The following is a 25,901-nucleotide window of genomic DNA, read 5'->3' on the forward strand; positions in this document are numbered from 1 at the left end:
ATATGTAGTGAACATGTCTCCATACCCTCCTAAACACAAATGTAATGCTGATATAATTTCAATTAATTCTGATCTTTTTACCATTTTAACTAACAAAGACACCAAATCTTTGTCCACTATTCTCATTACAGCTTTAGGAATAGATTATCATGGAAAAAATTAAAGTCACCAGTGTATACATGTGTTTAATGACTCTTGATACAACTGTGCCAATTTGAATTTCCAAAAGCATGAAAATCATCTCACCGTACCCTCGTGTGTCATTAATTTTGAGTGATAATTTAGGAGACTAAAATAGTATCGTCTTAATTTCAATGCCCTTTCTTGGAGTATTGGTGAGTTTTATAACCTTTGATAGGAAGCCCATTCTGGAAGTCCTGGCCCTTGTTTGCCTTTACTTCACTTATATTTATCTTCCACTGATATTGACTTCCTGGGTTTTCCTAACTGGGGTCTATGCACTTTTTTGATCTATAAAGTATATTGGCTCTCCACACTACATACTTTATCTCTTCAATTAACAATCATGCACTCATTAAATAGTTATTGAGAACCCATGATATTTCAAGCTTCTGAATGTAGAGATGGGTGGATGAAAATTGAAGGCCCCTAACCTCTAGAAGTTCAGAATATAGAGGCAACAGGTACACATATAAAATTGGAAATAAAATACAGAGCGTTATGTCATTCAATCAGTGTTTACTGAATACCATCTACCCGCCATGGATCAGATTAGGTATCAAGGATAACAACAATGAACAAGATAGGCATATTTTTCCCTTTACATGGCTGTTATTGGCAATACAGAATAGTTTTCTAGGTTGTTACAATAGAGTGGGTAAGTCAGAGGCAGCTTCACATTGTGGCTAAAGACATAGCTCTGAAGCCAGACAGTCTGGGTCAAATCCTGGCTCAACCACTAATGAGCTGTCCTCTGTGATTATGGGGGCGTCAGTTAGCCATTCTGTTCTTTGGTTCCCTCCACTGGGGAAACAGAGGCAATCACAGGGCATTTTGCACATTCACGCAGGACTATTGCAACACGGGAAGGGTGGTGTAGGCTACTAGGGTATAAAAGAGGGGCCCTTGATTGAGACTCACAGAGCAGGGGTTCCAGGAGCCCCATGTGAAGAACATGGGTGGTTGTCTTCCAGAAAAGTCAGGGAAATCCAGACCAGCAGTCTGAGCGGCTGTCAGTTATCTGTGGCTGTGTTAACGACCCACTTCAAAGCTCAGAAGCTTTAAAACACTGACGTTCAGAGAACAGCAGATCAAAAAATTAGATTTTGGCTCAGAAACCACAGAGGCCAGGGGAGACTGTACCTGAGGTGGGGGATGATGTCTTTAAAGCACTGAAGAGAAAAATTCGATATCCAGCAAAAATATCCTTGAGGAATGAGAGTAAAACAAAAGCTCTCTTAGAGGAAGGGACATTGAGGCCTTGGCACCTGCAGAGCTGCATGGAAAGAAATCTAAATGATGTCCTTCTGGCTTGACTGGAAATGCAAAGCTTCCAAGATGAAGAAAGAGCAGCAGAAATGGTAAATAGAACAGACTTTTTCCTCATCTTAAAATTCTTTAAAAATTGGTATGATTATTGAAGGGAAAATTTTTAACAGTGTCTGAAGGGACACTAAATGTAGGTAAATGTGACAGGTGACAGTAGCGCCGATGGGGGTGTGTGTGTGGGTGAAGGGATGTGCTTGGTTGCAGGTCTTCCATATTTTACTCGAAATGGTAAAATATTAATTCTTAAGTCTATGGTGAAATTTTAGGCATGGGTATTATGACTTGTGGGCAACTGCTATAAAAATAAAACAAAGAGACATAACTAGAACAACAGTAGAAAAATTAAAATGGAACAATAACAAATTTAAAGACTCAAAAAGCGTGAAAGAGAAAAAAAAATTAGAGGAGACAAACAGAACCCAAATAATAAAATAGTAAGTCAAACTGGCGTGACTATATTAGTATTAGACATAGAGTTTATGTTTCAGTTTAATTTGCTCTTCTATTTCAAGTTTTCCTAAGACAGAAGCTTAGATTATTTACTGTTTTTTCCAATATAAGATCTTACTACTAACCAAAAATTTTAAATAACCATTTAATGCAATAAATTACTACAAGAAAATTACCAGAGAATGCACTGTAAAATTATATGATGAAAAGGTTCATTCTAAATAATCTGTACCTGAAAACAGAAATTCAAAACATTAAGCAAAAAGTGCTAGCACAAAAAAGGGAGAAACAGGGACATGCACAAATATAGGAAGCTTCAACACTTCCTTTCTCAGTACTATTGAGGAATTGGGAAGAAAATTAGCAAAAACATAGTGGACTTGAATATCACTGGCTAACTTTATTTGATTGACATTTATAGAACAATCTACCAGGCAGAAACAAAAAACATTCTTTCAAACTGTACACAGAACAGTCATCAAAATAGACCCTTTTCCAGACCATGATGGGAGAGGGGAACAACAATTTAATGATATTTAAAAGTACTTAAAAATACAGTTCATGTTTTCACCATAAAATAATTAAAAGGGAACTCCATAACATGAATATCAGGAGATTTTATAAATATTTGGAAATTAAAAACAACACATTTGTAAATATCTGCAGGTTAAATGGAAGACTAAAAAGAAACTGAAGAATGTTTTTGAACTTAATGTCAATAAAAATACAGTATTTCAAAATCTGTAGTGTGTAGCTAATGCAATGTGGACAGGGAAATTTGTAGTATTAAATAATTAGCAACTGTTTTCTTAATTCAAGGATAACTTAGAACAAATGTGTTTAAGTCCAAATTTTTAAAATGTGAGTCAATAAATTCTAAGAATCCTGAAACAAGTTCATAGGTATTTGAAAGATTTTTTTTTTCCTGAAAAGAGAAGTCAGCAAACTATGGCCCAAAGGTCAAGTTCAATTTTCCAATTTTCTACCTGCTTTTGTGAATATGACTCCACTGGATCTCAGCTGTCCCCATTTGTCTATGTATTGTCTATGGTTGCTTTCAGATTCCAAAGACAAAGTTGTCACATCAGAGAGTATAGAGTCCACAGTTTAAACTCTTTATTATTTGCCTTTTTACAGAAAATTTGACCAATCCTTGACTCAATAGATGCTTTGCATCATTCAAGTTTAAGTAAACTCACGTATAGCCATCAAATGCTTTTACTCACCTGGAGTTACACTGTTTTCAGGGGGGTTGACATCCAGTGCCTCATTTGCATCACGACAGATCTCGTTTCAAATCCAGGCTCTGATACTTCAATCAGACCTCTGTTTTCCCGCCTGTAAGATGGAAGCAGTGAAGTGTCTGGGTCAAGGTAAAACTCTGCAATTACTCAGCCCACTAAAGTTGGAATGCCTGGAGATTGCCACCTGGATGCTATAGTCCCATTTGGCTGAAAAATCTCACTCTGACCTTGAACTAAAACTACTCTATGCTTTACAGACTGACTTGACTCTACCTGAAGCATGACGGTAGGATCTTTAGCTCTCAATGTGGTTGGCCCAGATGAAAGACACAAAAATTGTAAGTCAGTTTTACCTACTACTCTTGTCTCCAAGACCACGTCTCCTACAGGAATCTTTCACTACCTGCAGTCTCCTGACTCAAAAACTGACCAGAAAACAAAATGCAAAAATGCATCAGTGTTCATCTGCCAGGAAAACTGTTTCAACTCGAGGTGATGACAGGTGACAGAGCAGGCAAGCGGGCTCCGGTGGTCCCTCAGCTCTTTCCCAATAGAGCAGCATCTCATTATGTAAACGTGTTGTGCATTATGGGTCATTTCCCCCAGATGAAGTGATGATTTCTTCTAAGACAGTGGGAAAGCCTGAGGAGAGGGGCGATTTGCCTGAGAGGCTTTGGAAAGCCCATTCATTGGCAGAAAGGTTGGAAAGAAGAAAAACTTGGAGAGAGATGACTGCCTAAAATGTATGTTTACCATCATTTTGTACTTTATCTGCCACGTGTTTAATTTTTCTTTATGCATGAGGAAATAGAAAAACTCTTAGTGTTTTGTTGATTTATGTTATGCATACTAGATTGCCACGGGACTGTTCAGTGACATAGCTGGTAACTGAGTTTTAAGAAAGGACTATGAATGTATTATTATAATGATTCTCCACTCTCTGAGGATTTGCTAAATAACAGGTTTTTTGGAATGAGTTAAATTCAGGCAAAGCAGCCAAGGGGAGCGCTTATACTCTGTCCCGCTTCTTGGGAAGAGAATCCTGATCTTGTCTCTGTGTGCATCTCTCCATTGCTAATCTCCCCACTATGGCAGGCCGCAGTTTTGCCCACTGGCTCCCCAGACCTCGAATCCTCATCTCTGGTGGCCTCTGCTCTCCTGGGTGCCAGCTGCCTCTCCTCTTGGCCTGGGTTTTCTGGCATAGCCTCCTCTTGTATTCTGCTAATTCTTCTCCCTGCTGTTCCAAATGGACCTCCTTTGAAGCTGAGCATGCCTAGGCAGAGGTCCCATTCTTTAGTCAAGCAAGTTCAAGTATGAATTCAATGTGTTCCCAACATTCTCTTTCAATATGGTCCTTCCCGGGGTCAGGACATGTTGTGCTGCAGCCTGGATGTCTCTGATGCTGGGTGCTTTATTGACTCACCACCTGCTGTCTGGTGCTGCTCCTTCAGGATGCTGTTCTGCAGATGGGACTGAACTCCCCCACAGCCCCTAGAGGTAGGCCTCTTCTCCTCTCTGTTCCTCCCAAGTGATGGTTCTGAGCACCCATACCTCCATGCCCAGTCTGTACCACCAGCTCTAATGAACACAGCAATAGCTAATCAATTTCAGACACATGGCAGACTGTCTCCTTTGGGGACTCGTTTCCTTCTGCTGCCTTTGTTGGCTCCTTTTAACCTGACCTGTCCAATACAAAATGTTGGTTAGAAAAACGATGTGACGTGGCCCTGCTTGTCTGTGATAATGAACCACACACAATGAACTCCTTCAGGCGGACCTTAGTCACAGACTCCTGCAGTGGCTGATTTTAGGTGTCCGTTTCACTGGGTTAAGGAATACCTGCAGAACTGAAAGGGGATTATTTTGGGGTGTGTCTGTGGTGTTTCCAGAGGAGATTGGCATGTGAGTCTCAGTGGGGTCACTGGGAAAAATCAGCCCTCACTCTGGGTGGGTCCCGTCTGACCAGGCCTCCGACAGAGCCGGAACACCTTGTGCTGGGCTCGCTCCTGGAGCTCAGATGCACTTCTTCTCCTGCCCTCGGACACAAGAATTCCAGGCTCTCCACTCTCTGGACTCCAGGGCTGACACTCATGGGTCCCTGAGTTTTCATGGACTTGGACTGAGCCAGGCTGCCTGTGTCCCGGGGTCTCCAGCTTGCAGACAATCTGTTGTGGGCAATCTGAGCTTCCACAATCATTTGAGCTGATTTCCAGTAAGTCTGCTCTCATGTATCTCTTTATCTATCCATTTCTATATTCTGCTATTTCTTCTTTTCCGGAAAACCTTGACTTATGCCACCCAAGGCTCCTAAAACATCTGTGACATAGAAGGCTGGATATCCCTTACAGCTTTCATCTTTATATTACTAGAGATGAAGCTTCCTTGAGCTTCACTTTCCTCTTCCATAAAATGAGAAGGTTGTATAGATGCCAAGACCCTAACCAGCATCTGCACTTGATGATTGCACCTTACCAAGCAGCTTTTAGGCCCCAGAATTTTCTTTTGCAGCCAATGCTTTCTGTAACTGCACCAGGGTTCAAGCATATGGAAATGTTGTGTTGCACAAAAGTGTGTGTGGGAGGCTGGGGATTTAGCTCAGTGGTTTCGCCACCTGGTGTGCAAGCACATGGATCCGAGTTCGATCCCTGGTACCAAAAAAAAGTGTGTATGGGGTAAAGCTTTTTCACATGTAGGGAAACATGAGTCTTGCCCACACTTTATCCAGGTTCCTGTCCCAAGAGGAATCATTTCTCCCTTCTCTTCTCCCACCTGCCCCTTGCTTTTCTTAACACTGAATGGCCACATGGCTTGAAGCAAGCACTTTGTCCTAGAGCATAGATGTGCAATGTCTCCCTAACTATTCCCTAAATCTTAGGCTTATAGAAAGAAACTCAGAATTCAGATCAGGAAACCTAGTTTGGCCAAGGCTCTACTTCTTACCAGCCATAAGATCCTCAAAGGGAATTTTGTTTACCTATAAGTCATTTTCTTTAACTCCTTGACATTTGAGAATTGAAAGACTCTATACAACTCTTAATCACTAAAAGATATTTTTAAAATTGATTTCAGAGACTTATACAGTCCTGGGAAAAAAACTAGAAATGCAGATATTTGTTAGAGAATGAAGAAAACCTAAGATGTTCTGATCCACCTAAAGGAGTCCAGTTGAATTTCCCATGTTAACGGGCTGCCTGCACATGAAAGATAAGGGATGAGAACCATGCTGGGTCCAGGGAGTTGTTTGTTCATCTAAAAACATATTGTGGGTCCTTTCTTCCTCGTCCACCCCCATCTTCCCTTCTCCTGGTGGCTGTTCACCATGTGGTGTTTAGTGTTCTGCAGAGTTGGGGATGGCTTCCCACGTGGTATGAGCCAAATGAGACTTCTCAGTGAACTCAAAAGGTGAAAATGCCCCCTACCTTTGGTCTTTGTGTGAAAGGGACCCCAGGTGACCGATCTCTCTAGAGGGGCCACACCACTTCCCCGAGTCCCTGTCACTCCTCTGTGGGTCACAGCACACTCTGCATCTGCTCTGCCTCCTTCTCCCTCTATTTCCCCAATCTCTTTCCACCACTGGTTGTCTGGAGTTTGCAGCCCAGATGTTCTCCCCGAACGATTAGATTGCTTTTCAAGCGGCTTCACAGAGCAGATGTTCCATTTGCTCCCTCGGCCCTCAATTGTGAAGCCTCTCTCTGCCCCAGAAAGCACATTGCGCTGCTGCTGTGTGTTTGATCAGGAGAGTAGGAACAGGAAGGAGAGAATCCTACATTGACAACTGCTTGGCAGACGAGCTCCTGGGTGTGAGTGTGTTCCTCCTCCCTTTGTTCCCATTACCGGTGAGAGCAGATGTTCCCGACTAAACAACCAGTTCTTCTTTCTCTGGCCCCATACACCGATGCTACTTCCCATTCCCCTGCTTCGTGCTGATCACAATTTACCCGAGACTCCAGGATCTTTCTTTGCTTAGGTGCATCCATGCCCTTTGCTTCCTTCACTGTTTGCCCAGTCTGGGAAAAATGCTAGATAATGGAATGTGCCTGAAGCCTAGACTTCAGACCCAGGGTGCGCCTGCGTTTGCCTCACTGCAGTTTATTATCTCATCTACCCCTTGTTTTCTTCCTCTTGCCACACCGAATTATTGCAATTACAGCCCTTTTCACCCCTGAGCTGTAAGCCTCCTCTTTCTCTTCTTTTTTTCTGGAACATTCTTTTTTCTGCCTTCTCCTTCCCCTGGTGAATTCCTGATCATCCCCCAAATCTCTGCTTGAACACGACCTTCTCTCCGGCCTCTACTTGCCAATCCAGTGCCCCCCCCCCCCCGAGCTTATGTTAATTCCAAACCAGTCATTACTCCTCTGTATTATACTGGTGTTTTAATTTTTTCTCTCCCTCTTGTTGTTAATTTTGTTTTTAAATCTGAACAAGGTGTCTGTCATATCACACAGGACAGTTAGGATAGGTTCCAGATCCCTTGCTCTCTCTACCTTCTTTTAACTTCACGGAGTCTCTACTCTGTGCTAAACACTCTTGCAAGCCCTGGAGTTGTCCGGGTGAGGGAGGGGTCGTCCCTGTCCTCAATTACCGTGAGTGGTGGTTTCCATACAGGGATCTCCAAATTTGTTTCATGGCGTTGTGGTGGAGAGATACACAGATGACACAGGACATGGACACTTAGGTTATTCGGGTACTAACCCTGCAGGCAGGACATTGGAATATGGTAAAGTTGGTTTGGTACTGAACACAAATTGGAAGTAAGAAAGGGTTTGGAATAGAGCAGGGATTAACAGACTGCCCACCAGCCCAGCCTAGGCCATTGCTTGTTTTGTAAATGAAGCTGTGGTGACACAGGCAGGCCCATTCACTGCATATTGGTTCTGGGTTTTCTCCCCATGCTGCCCTGGCGGAGTTAAGTGGTCGCCACAAACTAACTATGCCATCAAAACCCAAGATAATTATTATCTGGCTTTATTCAGAGAAAGTGTGCTGAAGCTTGAGTTAAAGCATGAAAAAGAAAAGTAACCAGGGAAATGTGAATAAAAATAGAAAAAAAGTGAAATTCTTCACACATTTTAAAATGATAGAGCTATATTATCAAAATAATACTATACTTGTTGGGCAAAAGGCTAATAGCTCAAATGGTGGGATGTCCAAAATAAATTATTTATATAGAAATTTAATATATGGTAAAGGTGACTTTTCTATCAGGAATACATTTTATTTAATAATCAACGCTAGAAAATTTGCTGTTCACTTGGAAAATATTTCCATTAGTTTTAACATGCCTAGTCCATTCTCATCTCCCCAAATTAACAATGTATTATTTGTTTTGCATTCAATGTCTTTTCTTTCTTTCTTTCTTTCTTTCTTTCTTTCTTTCTTTCTTTCTTTCTTTCTTTCTTTCTTTCTTCTTTCTTTCTTTCCTGTTGTTTCTTATTGATCCATAATAATAAGGCTTTAGTAAATTGATTAAGGTGTGTGAATAGTAGATCTTCTGTTTTTGCATATAAAAGTGTTAATTTAGTTGAATACAGTGTTCCAACCTCACGGGTAACTTCTCCCTTCCTCAAAGGCATTATTGCGCTGTCTACTGACAAACTTCAGTGCTGATGCTAAATTTACAATAGGCCCTATAGAACTCATTCATCTATAGAAAATCTATCAAGTATTTTTATCTTTTAATATATTTTCTTTGTCTTTAATAGTCTGAAAGTGCCCATGATGTGTTAAGGGGGGTATTTTATTTCATGTCTATGCTATAAGTTCTTAGCTGTCATTATTTTGCTGATCACTTCTTGTCCCTTTCTCCAGTTCTCTCCCTACTGAGCTCTTGTTAAAGGATTTCTTGAGCTGCTCATCCTTTGTTGCATTTTAACAGCATTCACGTGTTGTTCTGACTCTCGTGATTTGATCACACCTGTCTTTCAATATGATAACAATTCTCAGCTATGTCTACTGTGTCATTAATATGGGTTAAGAATCTATGTGTCCCTCTGTGTGCTGAATTTCAATGACATTTTCTATTTAAGGAATTTCTGTCTTTCAAAAGAATAAGAAGACAAGCTGCAGACTGGGAGGAAATACCTGCAAAATCTTATCAGATGAAGAACTGTTATGCAAAATATACAAAGAACTCTTAAAGTTGAACAATAAGAAAAGAAAAAAGCCAATTTTAAAATGGACAATAGATCTGAAAAGATATCTCACCAAGTAGGGTGTACAGACAGCAAATGAGCATCTGAAAAGATGTTTAACATCACATGTCATTAAGGGAATGCAAATTACAACAGTAATGAGCCATCTCTACATGCTTATTAAAAATGACCAAAATTGAGAATATCAAACCTGAACAACACCAATCCTGAGGACTATGCTTTTTTTTTTTTTAACAAAACGAAACACACTTTTACTACATGATCCATAAATGATCATGGTCCTTTGTATTTACCCAAATAAGGTGAAAAACTTATGGTCATACAAAAACCTTGCACATGAATATTCTATCAGCTTTATTCACAATTGCCCAAACTTGGAAGCAACCAAGAGGATCTTGAAGAGGTGAAAAGATTGTTGGTGGTCCATCCCAAGGTGGAATACTACTCAACACTGAAAAGAAATGAGCTGCCAAGCCATGAAAAGACATGAAGGAATCTTCAGTGCACATTATGAAGTCAAAGAAGGCAGCCTGAAAAGATCAAATGCCATATGATTCCAACTAATGTACATGATGTCCTGGAAAAGGAAAAATCGTAGAGATAGGAGAAGGATCAGAGGTTGCTGAGAAGAGGGAATTAATAAGCAAACAACAACAAATTTTGGGGCAGTCAAACTGGTTTTTATGATAATAAAATGGTGGACATATGATATTATGCATTTATCAAAATTCAAGACTGTCTAATGCTGGGAGTGAACCCTAATGTCAGCTAGGGGATTGGGATGATGACGATGTGTCCGTGCAGGTTGTAATAAACAGCCCATTCTGGTACCAGGTGTCCAGAGGGACAGGGGAGGTTTACCTTCACTGTTGCTATGAACCTATTTGTGCCCTAAAAATAAGGTCTATTTAAAGAGCAGAAAATGATCTATTTAGTTGCTTTTCAAATTCTATTATTCTTTTTAAACACAATTTTGTCTAATCTTCTATTTTCCACTCTTTAATCTGTTTGTTTAACTTTTCTAAAAATACTTATCTTAATATCCCTTTCATGTACACTTTTGAGCTGGGATTCCATTTTTTTTTCAATTCTGAAAAATGATCAACTCTTACCTTTTAAATATTACTTTTCTGCTGTTGTTCCATATTCTTATTCAAAAATTCCCTTTGGGAGTTTGTTGGGCCTTCTCCATCTCTGCCCCAACACCCACCTCTTAAAATTGCACAAAACAAGAAAGCCCAAATCTCCTTGATTTCTATGCAGCATTGTGTGGAAATTCTTTTTGCTATCTTCTTATTCACTAATTTTTCTTTTTACTGTGCTCAATATAGTTTTTTCCACTTATTGGATATTTCAGTCTGATAATTTAAAAAATTTTAACTTGATCATTGTTTCAGATTTTATTTTTTTACTTATCATATCCAGCTGTTATTGTTTCATGGCTGAAATTCAAAAGGGCTTTCTTTACTGAAACTTTGTCTTTTTTATTTTTTCAAGAAAAAAATATCTTCCCCAGGAACTTCATTGTCAGGACCATGTCACATGGCCTTCCATAGCTGCAAGGGAAGCTGGGGTAGTGAGTACACAGCTGCTTTGGTTGATGAACTCAATTCTCTCCAGAATTCTGGTCACAAACTGAACCAGACAAGAACTGAATCAAATTTCCCCATACACTCCACATTGACCCTAACCATTGCATTTGATTTGGTCCTCATCCGCCTCAGTTTGCAACCAGAATCATGGAAAGAATCAAGCTGGTGAACTGAGGTAACACTGTATTTCTTTTTCTAGCTGCTATGGTAGCAGGAGGGCAGCTCAACAGAAGTTGAGGATGGATACTAAGTAAATCAGTCCACAATATTTTCCACAGTGCTCTTGCACATCTTTCAATTTCTTTAAGTGGGAGTGAAATATTGACTCGGAGGAGAATGTTTTATGTTTCTCTCACTCTCTCCTTTTTAATCACCACTTCTCCATCTCAGGGGTCTCCCCTCGCTGTGAGTGTAAATAGGTCTGGCAATGGCAGTGCAGGGCTTTTGAGCAGTAGTGTTCCTGGGTTCTTCACTTGTCTGTCTAATCATCAAGCCTGCATGGCTTTCTCTGGCAGTAAAACTATATCAGTGTCCTTTTCCTTTTGACCTCAATGCCCTACAAGCTTAGAGCAGTAGGTGGAAGGTGTCAGCAATTTCTAAGACAATTCTTAGTGAGTGGAAGAGAAATTCTAGCCCTCATTTCCCATGGAGCCCTTGCTCCTATTAGCCCAGAGAAACACTGGCCATGCTAGCTAGTTTCTGCCCCCAGAGCCCAGTGTGTGTATTGTGTAACATTTCTGCTTCTGCCAAGTTAACAGAAGTGTTAGCCTACTGCTCCTCTTCCTCTTTCTCTTCCTTCTCCTCCTCTTTTTCTTCCTCTTCCTCCTTGTTCTTTTTATTTTCTCAGTATTGAGGATTGAGCCCAGGGCCTTTGCCCTAAGCTACATTCCCCTCTTTTTGAGACAGTATCTTGCCAAGTCACTGAATGGAGCTTGGAATTGCCACCCTTCTGCTTCAGCCTCCCAGAATGCTGGGAGCACAGGTGTGTGCCACCATGCCCAGCAGTTTGTTTTCTTTTAGTACAGTTCAGCTATGCCTTTCTGGTTTTCTTCTCTGGTACTGGATGTCTATATGTTTGAAACAGAGCAACGTGTCTGTACATGAACTACTCAAGCCATCTATGACTTACTTCAGTTCTTGATCATATAATTCTTTTGTATTATTCCCCATTTGTGTAATTATTCCTCATAATACATTTGTAAGATTCTTTTTTTTTTTGGTACTGAGGATTGAACTCAGGTCCTTGCACTTGCGCAGCAGGCGGCGAAACCACTGGGCTAAATCCCTGGCCTGTAAAATTCTTCTTAAAGGCACAAACAGTGGACCTGTATATTCCCCAGTAGGCTTGACAGATGTTCAACCCTTCACTGTAAAGACTCTACAGATGCACAGAGGTGCCAAACACTACCATTTGGGCTAATAGAGTATCGGGAACATGAAATTTTCCTGTATATATTGAGCAAGAATTGGAGGACAGAATTTAAGGGTCCAAAGAGAAATGTTAACTCTGTTGAGAATTTCAGAGGATTTTCAAGATATCTCAATAATCACTTAGCCTAGTGGTTTGAAGAAGATGCAGAATCAGAACTGAATTCAAAGTCTGTTATTAGTACCCAGTATAAACTTAAGCAAGGTTCTGACCCTAATTCCCCACCTGAAAATATTAGATATAATAATAGTACCACCCTCATAAAGTGATGGCAGAAATCCATGAGAAAATGTGTGTAAAGTTTTTAGCACAATATCTGGCATATAGCAGAGCAGTTGTACATGGTAACTGTTATCATCATTTGTTAATATTCTGGCGGTCCACTAGAAGGTATATCTTTCCTCCTTTTTTTAAGAATTGAGATTCAGTACAACCAAGGTAAATATGGCCAACCCCAGGTAACCAGCAAGTCAGCTTTAATTGTTGCTTTGCAATCAGCCCATAGCACATGCCTTTCTTTTACCTCTGGCTATTGATTTTTGTCCCAGGATTTTCTGAGAACTGCTGTCCAACTCAGGGAAAATTCTAGCTAGTGTTGTGTAACGAAGAAGGCCTGCTTACCTGTATTATCCAATTTGCAAGGTCAGTTTTAATTTCCTAATCAATCATAGCTCTTCTCCCCATCTTTGCCACTTCCCTGGCCTTCACCATTCCTAACTCTGTGTCATTCACTAAAAGCAATGGTAGCAGATTCTAATTGCAGTGAAGTTGAAGATTCCAGTATTGCTTCCCCATGACGCTTCCCTTCCATGGAGTTCAGAGCCCTAACCACATACACTTCATCCACCCTGACGAAAAGATATACCCTAGGATTTTATTCTAACGTGAAATCACCCTTTTATTCTAAGCAGGTTAATGGAGCACTATCTTGTGATTTTCTTAGCTATCACAATCACAATTTCCTCAGCCACAGAAATAACCATTTGATTCCTTTCCTCCCTGTCTTACTAGCTGTCATCAAAGACTTATGGTAGTTATGCAATAATTGCAAAGTTATTTCTGTCCTGTGGGAAGCTCGAGCTGGCCATGCAACATGAATCCTTTCAGGGCTGTCTATCTGGGGCTGTCTGGGCTGCACAGCAGAATACCTAAGACTGGTACTTTACAGAGGACAGAAATTTACTGCTCGTAGGAATTTACTGCTCCTTGCCAGGAGGTCCAAGACCAAGGTACCAGCAGCTAGTGAGGAGTCTCTTGTTCACCCTCGTGGGGTAGAAGGTGATGGGGACACAGCAGAAGAGAGGAGAGAAGTCACACTTGCGTAAGCTCTTTCATAGCCTCATTGTCCCACATGTGAGGACAGAGCCCCGATGACCCAAACACCCCCACTTAGACCCCAGCTTCCTAATCTGGGGATTCAGTTTCCTTCTGGCACATGAAGTTTAGGGGACACATTCCGTGATAGCGGAGTCTTAAAGTGTTTTTGCACTTAAAACACATGAAGTGAGTTTGAATTGATTTTCAAATTTTAAAAATCTAGCTGGACTCACAGTGAAAGAATAAAATCATTTCATGTTTTGTCTACTCGTTTCTACACACCAACTCAATTTGATCGTTTTGATTATGCTAACCAGCTATAGTCGATCAGAAAACTTCACCTACCTACACGGATCTCTTTTTTTATTATTATTATTAAATAACTTTATTATCAAACACACACACACATACAAAAAATTAAAACCGCTCAAAGAAGAACAATGCGAGGGGAAAAAACTATAATAATATTCAAATACAGTAGAACTCAACCACAACAGAACTGAAAAGCACTTAAACATTTTTCCATAAACTTAAAAAAGCATCTCAAGCACCAACAAGAAACCAGAGGATGTGATTTATTTCAGAAAGATCCCCCAAACCAGCACTGAACAAATAATGATCTGGAAAAAAAACTCCAGTTAGTTAGCAGACTCCATATAAGCCAAACTTCTCCCTAATTTAAATTTCAATACAGTCATGTGACACGCAATGGAAACACAATCCAAGAAATATGTTATTAGGCCATTTCATCTGTGTGTATCCTTAATTACACTTTTCAGTTTCTCACACTAGAGAAACTATTCAGTATTTACACACGTGTGTCCTATATATTTCACTTAAGAGGATGGCCTCAATATGCATCCATTTAGCTATAAATGTCTCTAGTTTCTCCTTCTTTATGGCTGAGTACTACTCCATTTTATTAAAAAAACACACCTTCTTTATCCAGTCTTGAGCTGATGGGCACTTGGGCTGTTTCCAAACTTTTGCTGTTACGAATGGTGCAGCTGTAAACGTGGATGCACTTATATCACTGTGGTATGATTCTTTTACTTCTTTAGTGAAGATACCCAGTAGGGGGATAGCTGGGTCAAATGGGACCTCTAAGCCTAGTTCTTTGAGGTATCATCTCCATACGAATTTCCACAGTGGTTGTACCAGTCTACACTCCCACCAGCAGTGGAGCAGAGTTCCTCTTTCCCCACAGCCAGGCCAGAATTTGTTATTAGATGATTTCTTAATAGCAGCCATTCCTTCTGGGGTGAGTTGGAATCTCAGTGTTGTTTTCATCTGCATCTCTCAAATAACCAGTGATGTTGAACATTTCTTCGTATATTTATTTGCTGCATTTACTTCCTTGTCTGAGAAATGTCTGTTCATTTCAGATGCCCGTTTTTGAATTGGGTCTTTGAATCTGGGGGGTCTGATTTTTTTTCACTTCTTTATATATTCTAGATAGTAGTTCTTTGTCTAAGGTACAGTTGCTGAAAATTTTTCCCACATTGTAGGTTGTCTCTTGGCTCTGTTGGTGGTTTCTCTTGCAGTGCAGAAGCTTTTTAATAAGATGAGATCCCAGTTGTTGATTCTTTTTGCAAGTTCCCATGCCACTGAGGTTTTATTCATAAAATCTTTTCCTATACCAATATCTTCAAAAGTTCTACCTAACTTATCTCGCAGCAAATTTAGTGTTTCTGTCCTAATATTTAAATCTTTAATCCACTTCAATCATAATTTAGTGCATGGTTATAGGCATGGGTCAAGTTTTAATCTTTGGTATATTGAAATCCACTTTTTCCAACACCATTTATTAAATAGGCTATCTTTCCTCCAATGAGGATGGTTGGCTCCTTTGTCAAAGATGAGGTGGTTGAGCATAACTGTAATTGTTTCTGCATCTTCTAATCTATTCTACTGATCCTCAGGTCTGTTTCTTTGCCAGTACCATGCTGTTTTAGCACAGTAGCTTTGCAGTATAATTTCAAGTTGGGGATTGTAATATCCCCAGCCATATCTCTGTTGCCTAAAATTTCTTTTGCTATTCTAGGTCTCTTCTTTTTCCAAATGAATTTTTGGATTGTTTTCTCTAGTTCTGTGAAAGATATTATTGGAATTTCAATTGGGATTGCATTAAACCTATATAATAGTTTTGGAAGTATGGCCATTTTCACCATATTGGTTCTTCCTATGCAAGAACAATGGACGTCCTTCCATTTTCTTATATCCTCCTCAATCTCCTTTTTCAGGGTGCTGTAGTTTTCAGTGTAGAGGTCTTTTGCTTCCTTTGTTAGATTGATTTCTAGATATTTCATTTTTCTTGGATGCTATTGTAAAAGGAATTGTTTCCCTAATTTCTCTCTCATTGAGTCTATTATTTGTATATAAAGAGGCTATTGTTTTTTGAGTGTTGACCTTATATCCAGCTACTCTACTGAATCTGTCAATTAAGTCTAGAAGTCTTTTGGCAGAGTATTTTGGGTCTTCAATGTAAAGTATCATATCATCAGCAAATAATGACAGTTTAACTTCTTCCTTTCCTATTTTTATTCCTTTTATTTCTTTCTCTTTTCTAATTGCTGTGGCTAATGTTTCAAGAACAATATTAAACAGGAGTGGTGATAGTGGGCATTCTTGTCTTGTTACTGATATTAGCGTGAAAGTTTTCAGTTTTTGACCATTTAATATGATGTTGGCTGTTGGTTTTTCATAGATAGCCTTAATCAAGTTGAGATAAAGACCTTCTATTCCAATTTTCTGTAGGGTTTTTATCATGAATAAGTGTTAGATTTTGTCAAATGCCTTTTCTGCATCTATTGAGATAATCATATGGTTTTTGTCCTTGAGTCTGTTAATATAATGTATTACGTTTATTGATTTGTGGATGTTGAACCATCCTTGCATCCCTGGGATAAATCCAACTTGGTCAGGGTGTATGATCTTCTTGATGACCCTTTGTACCTACACGGATTTCTACTCCCAGCAGACTATACAGCGATTTTCCAAACACAGAGGCAACCTTTTACATAGTGCTATATTCACCTATCTGTGGGCTTTCCAGACATAAGTTTGTTTTTCAACTTGTGTTACATTTTCAAGTGGATTTGATTGGAGCTTCTTTTTCAAGATTGAATAGTTATTGTTGTTTGCTTTTTTTGGTTTTATTTGCCTCTAGATAAACCTCGAACTTAATGTACTACAAGATCACCTGAGGCACTTGTTAATGATAAGCATTCCTTTTTCCTTGGAGAATCTAATTCAATAAATCTGGAAGCATCTTCGAGCGGATCTCATGCCTGTGACCTTCAGACAACGCCCTGGAAAACACTTTCAAGATGTCCATCAAGAGGTTAGACCATAGGTGTTTTTTGGTTTTGTTTTTGGTTTTGTTGTTTTGTTGTTTGTTTTGGACTTTTTTTTTTTTTACTGTGGTGTTCAAACAACTAAAGAAGGCAAACCCTCTTTCTTCCTAATTTTTGAAGTTTCTTTGTGAGCAAAACGTACAAGTCCTTCATGGATCCACAATGCCCATGTCCCACCTATTCCTGCATGTGAGGCCTCTCCAGCCACAGTGCTGTTGTCTAATGAGGACCCACTGCTGCCTGTGACCCAATGAAGAACCCCTGCCCTAGCTCTGTGACATTCTCAGCAGGCTGCCTGCCTCAGCCTGCTTAGGGTGCAGGTGCCGGCCCTGGATGTGTGCTACATGCTCTCCCCGTGTCTGTGACCTCATTCTATGGTTGGCAGAGTTTCTGTCGAGAATCAGTGTCTTTTATGCTTTATGTTCAACTCTGCGGCCATATTGTGAGAGCAGCCATTCATGATATGCAAATGAATGGACACTGCTATGTGTCAATAAAACTTTATTTATGACATTGAAACTTAAATATTTTGTGCAACAAAATCTTATTCTTCTTTTTACTCGTTTTCAACTGTTTAAAAATGCAAGCATGGGAATCAGAATGACCTGGTTGTCAGGAGACAAGTCTGCCAATCCGTTCTCACAGAAGGTGGGGTTTTCTTCTTCTTTTCAATACATCCTTCCACTCCATCCCAGGACCTTCTTTCTTCCTGTTCATTTTGAAGCCTCATTCAACCTACATAGCTTTTTCCTCTGGCTCCTTCTTGTCCTCCTTACTCCTACTGGCTTTTCCTTAGAGTGTAGCATGCTCTAACTTGTCTCCTTCTAAATTAAAGCTCTGTTGGCCCTGGTGGTTAATTTTATAGACTAGTTTGGCCAGGCTGCCATGTTCAGTTGTTTGCTTAAACATCATCTAGCTGGGAGTGATGGCACACACACATCTGTAATCCCAGTGCTCTGGGAGGCTGAGGCAGGAGGATTGCAAGTTTGAACACAGCCTGGACAACTTAGTGAGACCCTGTCTCAAAATAAAAAGTAAAAAAGTGCTGGGAATGTAGTTAAGTGTTCTAGGTTAAGTGTCCTGAAGGTCCTGGGCTCAACCTTTAGGACCAAAACATAAAATAAAACAAAGCAAAACCATTCCACTAGTATAAACATTGATTTCAAAGTATTTTAAAACTATGACTAACATTTTAATTAGTTGACTTTAAGTCAAAGAGATTACACTCCCTAAGGAGGCTGGGCCTCATCCAAGTAGTTGAAGGCCTTAAGATTGAGTCTTTCCAAAAAAGTACCAATGGTCCTCAAAGCTTGATCATAGAAATCCTGCCTTTCTTTCTATTTTGCTGCCTTGTAGAATTCAGACGCAAGACTGCAACATCAACTCCTGCTTGAGTTTTTAGCCCACTGGCCTGGACCACAGACTGGACTCTTCAGCCCACAATTCACTCATTCATTCTCTCTCTCTCTCTCTCTCTCTCAAACCCTCACTGTTGTAGCCTCCTATCAGTCTTTTAGCTGCTTCCCACTCAGTTTCTTCTTCTTATATAACTTCCGGATAGCAATATTGAACATCAAGATTTGCAAACTGACAACTGTATCTGTTTGACCAGTACTATATTGAGCCTCATTACTTTAAAAACAAGCTTTGGTTTGGATAACATCATTTAGAAATCGGAAGTCTTCACTTAAGAATCTAGGTTCCTACTTTTCTTGAAATTGGAACATTGGGTTCATATTCTTTTTTTTCTTTGCTCTTTCTGGTACACGTTTGCCATACCTAATACTTACATACGTTTTGGGGAACAGGTCCACATGTGTGTCACATCTCCATCATTTCCAATGTCCTCTCCCCACGTTCCCCCTTCCCCAGTCTCCTTCTTCATCTCCAAAATGTCTGACTCCCCTTTTTCTACTACCTCGCCTTTATTTTACTCTTGAATTTATTTTTTCTGTTCTCATATCAAAGAAACCGATGTGATATTTCACTTTCTGTGTCTGACTCATCTCCCTTAACATTATGGGTTTGAGACCCATCCATCTTCCGGCAAGTGACATGGAGTCAAAGCCACTTCTCTCTTCACACCCACAAGTGATGGGATGCACAGTCTGAAGATCTGCCCCTTGAGAAGACTTCCTCTCACCACTGTCTTTCAGGGCCCTCTTGGAGTGGAACTGTAACGCAGCAGCTGCCGTTTCTGCCTTGAACGTGGGTACTGAGCTGACCCATCCATAGGTCTCGTTTGACATTTCCTCACTGCATCACCTGGTTACAGGAACTCTCAGGCAGATGTAGGGGTGAGTTGAAGGAGAGGTGTCAGTTCACTGACTGATGGCCACTCCCGGGGGGTCTCTGTTATGAGCCATGCATGGCCACCTTCCCAGCAACTGGGGCAGTGAGAGGCCCTGACCAGTGAGCCCTAGAATCCACTGCATCATCTCCCCATGGACCCTCCTCCTCCTGCACTCTTTTTCTTTGGGTCAATAGCACCACCACTTGTGTTATGTAAGTCACCCTGGATTCCTTCTTTGTAAGTTTTACTACCCCATCTTAGGTGCATTTAATCACTAATTGCTGGTTGTTACATTTATAAATGGTTCTAGATGCTTCCCTCTCCTTACCATTTCTGGTTTAAGCAGTGTAAATAGATACCATCAAAACTAAACTTAAGAAAATTCACTCTAGCGTCAGTGTGGAGAGCAGATGGACAGAGGCAGGGAAGAAGCAGAGGTGAGTGCAAAGAGAGAGGTGACAAGTGTTCACAGCTTATTTTAGGCTGAACTGTAAGAAGTGGCTAAATCCCAGCAATATTCATGATGCAGGCTTGAAACTTAGGAGTGAAGGACAGAGCAACATAAAATGACTTCTGGGCATCGATGTGAATGGGATGAAGAGAGCGAGTGACACTCACTGAGTTTCAGCCTCTGTGGGAACAACTCATGCAGATTTCCTCTGGAACCCAGGACACAGGTACTTCCTATACTTCACTTGTTTTAGGACCTAACTGACTTGGTTTGAATGTGTTCTCCAGAAAGCCCGCCTTGGGAACTCCGTCTCCACTGCACCAGCATTAGGAGGTGGAGGCAGGAGGGAGGGAGAATGGATTGAGGCTGCTGTGGGCAGTGAGTTCTCCTCATGGGAGTGGAGTCCTTACGAAGGCGGAGTTGGGCCCCATTTACTCCTCCTTCCCTTCCCGCTTTCCTTCCTCTCTTCTCTCCCCTCCTCTCTCCTTCCCTCCCTCCCTCTCTCTCTTTCACTCTGTTTCTCCATCTCTCTCTCTCTTTCCCTTCTGCCCTCTGTCATCAACAACCCAGAAAGAGGACCTTCATCAGATGCGGGGCCCTTGATCTTAGATGTCCCAGCCTCGGGGACCAAACAATACATTTCTGTTCATCCTAAATTACCCAGACTCGGGCATTCTGTTATAGCAGTACAGAATAGATTAAAACGGCCTTGGATTGCTCCATATAATTACTTTTATCTGGACTAAAGAAAATTCAATTTAGCTTTGAATAAGTATCAGTCTTACAGGTAATGTTCTGTAGTTGTTACAGAACTGGTTCTTCCCATTTATTTATGGCTGAATAATCAAATCAGTATCTGGCACAGAGTAGGCAGGCAGTGATCATCTGATGAAATGAACTAAACCATTTTTAAATTAAACCCTTAAGTAACTGTTTGCTAGATGACTCACACATAGGTCGTTAGAAAGCAGAACATGACAGCAACCAGGGCCGTACTTGGTTCATATCCATCTTCACCTTCTGCCATGTTTCCTTGGTTAGAATAAACTCTGGAAATTTGATGTGGAATCTCAATAATGGGACAATCAGTTGGAGTGCTTGGAAACCATTTGGATAATTCATCTTTAAGGAGGATATAGTCAGGATGGGCAAAGGGAAATGGACTTTGGCTCCAGTATTTCCTAATAATTCTCTTTTACTCAACAGCACTGCATTAGAAGAACCATGGACTGTTAGGACTGGAAGAGGCCTTAGCGACCACAAAATCCAAATGCTTTGTTTTACGGATGAGAACAGTGAGGCCTACTAAGGTTAAACAGGGTTACCCTATGCTTTACGACTAATCAGCAATAGAGTGGGACACAGACGTCAATGCTCGGTCCTCTAAACCAGGTCAAACCAAGCATCATTTGAGTAACTAATATATTTTTAGACAATTTGCTAATTTCTACTGCTGCAAAAATGAATCCCCTAGACTTTAGTTTTCTGTCTGCCAGGAGTCAGACACAAAGTCAGATTTTAACACCATGAATTAAGTGGCATGATATAAATATAATACAATCATCATTATTCACCACCAATTGAGAATTTAGAGAACCTTCTGTGAATCACTTTATATAGCTTAATAATTTAATCTTCTTGTGAACTGCTTTATCTGTTATTTCCTTTCCAACTCCAAGCTGTGGGAAATACTGAAAATACACATTGGGAAGATATCTTCAAATCAGAGTCCGAGTCCAGGTTGTTTCTCTTTTCCCTGGGTCTGAAGGTATCAAACCCCCCTGCCCTGACTTGGGCAGTCACTAGACAGCACTACACTAATTGTGCTTGGGATATAAGGGCCACGTGAAAAGTTCCAGGATCCTTTTATGGACCAGGGCTAGTGGAAACCTCTATGATTACCCTAGCGTATGGAACGGAAGCTCGCCAAGTTTATGATTTCTTTGGAGATTATATAGGAGTGTTAAAAGACCGTAAGGTCACATTTAGAGCTGGTGAAAGGCTTTTTAAGGTTTACGAGGCACACAACAGAGTATTAGTTGGCCTTTCTGACAGCTCAGCCATGAACACGGCTTTTACTGCTTCATAGGGACCGATGGTTGAAAATCTATGACAACATCAATTTACATGTTGACAGTTCACTAAATACATAATAACCATGTTCTAAAATGTTTTACAGGAAGGCTGGGAAGTTGGCTGCTAAAATCAAGGCACTTTCACGAAAACAGAATCAAAAAGCCAAGATTTACTCTGAGAGTTATCACTGATCCACACGGGGACACACACATTCCCAGGACCCCTGTATGTGCCAGTGAGCTCTGTTGCCCGAACCAAGAGCAGCTCAAGAGCTTGTGGCAGAAGTTTGCTTGTTTTTAGCACTTACCTCCCTAAACCTTTTGCCACCCACAAAACTAGTGTATTATGCAACTAGAGAATCAAAGCTGAACTTGTATTCTCAGCTCCCGTCTCTATGCGATCATTTGTTATTTGCCAAACACCATTCTAGTTTCTGGGAAAATAGCAAAGAGAAATAGAGTCCCTGGCTTCAGAGAGCTTACATTCTAATTGTAAAGACCAGTGGGTGTAGAAAGCAGAAGTAAACTGGCTGTGGTACTAAGTGAAGAGCGCGACAATAGAGTAGAGACGTTTGTGTATATGTGTCTGAGGCCGCTGGGCAGCGCTGGCTTAGCTAAGACAATGGGGAAGACCTTTCAATGGTAGACCCTTCTCAATCCTAAGGAAGAGAAAACCATGTCTTTGCAGAGATCTGGGAGCAGGTAGTTCAAGCACAGGAAAAACAATTGCAAAGGCCCTGAGCTAGGAAGCTCAAAGACATTCTTGCATTTAATTTTAATTGTAAGATGCATTTAATGTTATGGTGCTGGATTCTTTCTCAACAATAAATATTTTGAAGGCCTAAGGATTATTTTGATATAAATGTGATATCCTGAAAGAACACACACATAAGCCCGAGGAAAGCCAGAGTAGCTGGGATGTAGGAACGGGAACAGGGGGAGGACAGAGTGGAGTGAAACGGAGAGGGAGGTAGCCAGGAGAGGGGTCACGCAGGGTCTTGGAGACTGAGCAATGCGGGCCTTGCTTGGAGGCCAGTGGAGGGCTGGGAGAGAGGACACAGTGTGAGCTCTTTCGCAAAGACTGCACCATGGCTCTGCGGGTGAGTTAGATGGCACAAGCAGACCAGGGAGGCCAGGGGGAAGGGCAGTGTGCGTCTCCAGATACAAGATCATTGGTGAAACCACTCTTACCCTTCAAGGCTCCAATCCAAGGTTATTTCTTCTGTGAAATCTCCCCCGATGATGCCTACCCCTTTCCACAGCAGGTACAGAAGGGGCCCCTCCTCCGTGACCCCGAGCACTTCGCGTATGGCTCTCTAGGGAACTCATCCTCGGCGCACACCCAGACAGAGACTGTCGGCTCCGTCTGTAGCTAGGAAGCCCTGGTTTGGCCAGAGTCCGGCATGGTGCATGAGAATTACCGCACTGAGAGGCCGCCTGCTGGAACCTTCTGACAGAGAATGCTTGGCTGCTTTCTGGGTGTCTGTCTGGATTTGGATTCCCCAGGGGTTGGGAAAAGCTGCCATTCCAAACACTCGCCTCCCTTTGCTGTGGAGTGAGGCACTGGGGCCAGGGTTCTACCTGACAGCATGTGTGGCTGTACCATGGGTCTCAGTCTGGGGGCTGAGTGGAGGAGACGGGCTGGGACCCTTAGGGGGGTGACCATTGGCTAGGGATAAAAGTCCACTGATTAATACCAGGGCAAGAAACCGTGGCTTGAGAGGCTATGGCCGAGTGGATGCTAATTATGTATGTTTTTCCCTCATATCCTGCTTCAAACCAGCAGTGAGGCTGCCAAGTATAAGCGGGGGCTGGAGAACTTTTTCTTCTTATTGTTTTCAAAAGCCTTTGCATGTTCAAATTCTTTATGACACAACTGGATGCACATTAGGCCAATAAAATAAACAAGGGACTGGTCATGAGTTAATCTTCCGAAATTCACAATTGCCAGAGCAGTTTGCCTTTGAGAAAGAGGGCTTCAGTGACTCAGACTGTGCAGTGACTCAGCAAACGAATTGGTTTAGGAGTCAAGCTGACCTGAGTTTAAATCCAAGCTCTGCCACTTGCTGGACGTGTGGCTCCGAAGTCATCGCTTGAGTCTCTGTGAACTTCTGTGTCCTCGTGTGTAAAATCCACGTGACAGTACCTACCTGGTATCCCACAGATGAGGGGACGTGCAGAGTCTCAGTGGCTTTGTCTTTATTTCTGCTGGCTGAGGCCCAGTCACCTGCTGGACAGGCCCAGGGCAGGATCACGCATTCCATGTCCCCAGAGCATGGGCCGTGAGGCCACCGCACAACCCACAGCAGACACACACCGGTTAGTCTACCAAAGTCAAGTTTTGGTCTTCCTCTGGCTGTGTGATCACCACGTTCAGAGAGGCCAAGATATGAATGTTGGAGCAGGTCATGCTACAACCAGCCGGACCCTCCTGATGTCGCTTACACTTGCACCCCACACATGAGTTATTTAGGGCTGTTTTGCGAATGACCCCGTTTTCACCCTCAGTCATCCTCCGTGTCTCTTATCTGCACCTCACCTGAAATTCTAAAATTGCAATTTCTTTCGGGGCAGAGTGGTTTTGCACGCACATTGCTACATTCACAGCTAGTGGGAGGCTGGGTACAAGCTTAGGATAAGCTCCGGAACCAGACCCCTGGGGTTTCAGCACCAGCTGGACAAGTCACTGCTGCCCGTGCAAACTTGGGCAACGGCCTTCCTGTCTGTGGGCCACAATTTTTCTCTCAAAAATGGATGCAACCACCAGTATTTGGAGCTGGGCTAAGGGAAAACATGCAGAGCAGTGGCCATCACAGAGTAAGCACAGAATCACTGCCAGTTTCTGGGGTACTAGGCAAGCTAGTAGGACCACCAGACCCTTTGAGGAAACACAAGTCTTAGGGAGAAAGACATTAAGATGTACAATATAGAAAAGAAATTTCTCAGTTTCACCAAGAATGACAGGGAAGAGCACCTATTTATATCTTCAAGAAAAGCATTTTATAAACTCTACACCAGCTTTCTTTCAATCAATGCTCCAACCTGTGTTGAATAAAAACCTAGGACCCACAAGTCTCACTGTCCCCTTGTGTTGATATCAAGAGAAGGCTGGGTGTTATCTGGAGTTCATCTAGAAACTCACAGAAAATGCTGTGCTTTCTTGGTATGAGGCTAGTGCATCCATGTCTAGAACATTATAGGTGGTTAGGGACGTGAGGCCTAAGAGAGAGACAGGGAAAGGAAAGTACACAGGTACATCTGAGTAGTGGGTATTCAAACATCTAATTCGTGTAAGGCTCACAAAAGAGGTGATCAAGCAACTCAACAAAAGTCAGAGTTATAAATCCATGATGATGGATGTCAGATTTGTTCATTTATAACTAAGGAAATTAAATATCAGAGTTTCAATGTTTGCTTGGGGCCATACAGGTCTGTAAGTGTCAGAAGCAGGACTCCTATATGTGGTGATGCCTAACCTAAAGCTCTGTCTTTTACACCCATGACAAGCAGATGGCAAAACCTTCCAAGAAATGGAGAGAAAGCATCAAGAAACTTCTGGATGGCTGGACTTTGGCCAAATGGTATATGAACCAAAACTGAAGATGGCTTCACACACTGAGTGCAAATTGAAATTGGTGGGCATCCTTTACTTGGGAAACCTTCCTTAATTTTCCACATAAGTGAAATTGTTGTTATGCAGTTTCTTATCCTTTCTATGCTTTCCCTTTAAAGCATTTATCACTGTTTATGATCACAAATTTACCCCTATAATTACGATGGATGCTTGTTTCTTCCTCTGGAATGCCAGGAAATCTGGGAATGAGGGGGTATCCAATGGGTTCCCTAGTGTCTCAACTAGTATGGTATACGTCAAAAGGTAGATGCTCAAGAAATACTGATGAATGAATAAATGAAGACACATTACCCATTGAGGCTTGGAGACATACACAGAAAACAAGAGCCAAGAGTAAATTTACCTGTGATGAAAGAGAGAAATATATAACTGCAGAGAGTGCTGAATCAGGGTAATTCA

General features: G+C 41.4%; 1 long non-coding RNA gene across 2 annotated transcripts in view; it reads left to right on the forward strand.

Annotated features, from left to right (window-relative positions):
* Nucleotides 1-22,251, forward strand: part of LOC110349180 (uncharacterized) — a 101,502-nt gene extending 79,251 nt beyond the window's left edge. The window contains exons 5-8 of one of the 2 annotated variants that reach the window (XR_015443565.1): nucleotides 16,863-17,036; nucleotides 19,206-19,346; nucleotides 19,735-19,779; nucleotides 19,872-22,251. This is a non-coding gene — a long non-coding RNA (uncharacterized LOC110349180). The remainder of the gene's footprint in view (nucleotides 1-16,862; nucleotides 17,037-19,205; nucleotides 19,347-19,734; nucleotides 19,780-19,871) is intronic. The other variant, XR_015443564.1, reaches the window with a different exon arrangement.
* The last annotated feature ends 3,650 nt before the right edge of the window (nucleotides 22,252-25,901 follow it).

Source organism: Heterocephalus glaber, unplaced genomic scaffold (assembly GCF_053883595.1).
Source record: "Heterocephalus glaber isolate CG9 unplaced genomic scaffold, H.glaber_assembly_v1.0 deba00001572, whole genome shotgun sequence".
NCBI lineage: Eukaryota > Metazoa > Chordata > Mammalia > Rodentia > Bathyergidae > Heterocephalus > Heterocephalus glaber.